We start from the raw sequence: 1826 nt of genomic DNA, 5'->3' as shown, positions 1-1826 counted from the left end.
ACGCTTTCCTTTATAACCGGACGGTAGTTTGCCGAAAGGTAATATACGGAACAAGTAAACTGGACGTGTTGCTTTCCTAATACAAGGTTAGCAAGTGGGTGACACAAAACAGCAAGTTTTGAGCTAAAATTTTCAAATCTAAAACCCACCAAACCCACAAAAATATTTTGCAAACACCGGTAAAGGGTTATTCCGGAAAACTTATCTAGGGTAAAAAACTAGATTTAATTTTCAAAAGATCAAATGTTTTCATAAAGATCCAATTTCCTTAATGGATCTAAATTTTTATAGTCATGTGGGACTGTAAACCATATCGTTACTACCATTGTTTATACCGCCGTATAGAAATCACTGATGTACAAAGTGTGAAGAATAAAGAAGTGATTCTAGTATTTCAAGACAATATTGCTTGAGGACAAGCAACGCTCAAGTGTGGGAATATTTGATAATGCTAAAAATGAACATATATTTCATAGCATTATTCCTCAAGAAAGACAAGCTTTTAGTTGCAATTGTTCTATTTACAAGTGATATTCGTTTAAATAATAAAAGGTGAAGACAAAAGACAGATTCGATGAATTGAAGACGCAAACGACCAAAAAGCTCAAAAGTACAAAAGACAATCAAAAAGGTTCCAATTATTGATAAGAAACGTCTCGAAATCACAAGAGTACAAGATTCAAAACGCAAAGTACAAGATATTAAATTGTACGCGAGGACGTTCGAAAATCCGGAACCGGGACCAGAGTCAACTCTTAACGCTCGACGCAACGGACTAAAAATTACAAGTTAACTATGTATATAAATATAATATAATATATAATTAATTATATTAATTATATATATATTATATATATATATTAAAAACCGTCGGCAGAGAAAACTCCAAGGACTGAGCTGTAAAATTAACCTCCGCGACTCGCGGAGTTTGAAGGGGATTTTGCCGCGAGTCGCGGAGCCCCAAATTTCAACTCTGGCTATAAAGCAAACCGAATTCTGATCAAAATTTCATATTCTATTTTCTCTCTTCTCTATCTATACGATATATATATATATATAATTTATATTTTAATTTTAATTTTAAATTATAATTCTAATAAAAGGGTATGTTAGCGAATATTGTAAGGGTGTAAGTCGAAATTCTGTCCGTGTAACGCTACGCTATTTTTAATCATTGTAAGTTATGTTCAACCTTTTTATATTAATGTCTCGTAGCTAAGTTATTATTATGCTTATTTAAAACGAAGTAATCATGATGTTGGGCTAATTACTAAAATTGGGTAATTGGGCTTTGTACCATAATTGGGGTTTGGACAAAAGAACGACACTTGTGGAAATTAGACTATGGGCTATTAATGGGCTTTATATTTGTTTAACTAAATGAAAGTTTGTTAATGTTAATATAAAGATTTACAATTGGGCGTCCCTATAAATTACCATATACACTCGATCGGACACGATGGGCGGGGTATTTATATGTACGAATAATCGTTCATTTAACCGGACACGGGAATGGATTAATAGCCACTAGAATAATTAAAACAGGGGTGAAATTACATTCAAGGGTAATTGGTGTAATTGTTAACAAAGTAGTAAAACCTTGGTTTACACGCAGTCGATAACCTGGTGTATTCATTAAACAAAGTATTAAAACCTTGTTACAATTCGAATCCCCAATTAGTTGGAATATTTAACTTCGGGTATATGAATAATTTGATGAGGACACTCGCACTTTATATTTATGACTGATGGACTGTTATGGACAAAAACCAGACGGACAGATTAAATAATCCAGGACAAAGGACAATTAACCCATGGGCATAAAA

The sequence above is a fragment of the Rutidosis leptorrhynchoides genome, chromosome 8 (genome assembly GCF_046630445.1).
Source record: "Rutidosis leptorrhynchoides isolate AG116_Rl617_1_P2 chromosome 8, CSIRO_AGI_Rlap_v1, whole genome shotgun sequence".
NCBI lineage: Eukaryota > Viridiplantae > Streptophyta > Magnoliopsida > Asterales > Asteraceae > Rutidosis > Rutidosis leptorrhynchoides.
The sequence above is the reverse complement of the archived record's forward strand: the minus strand, read 5'-3'. Positions refer to the sequence as shown.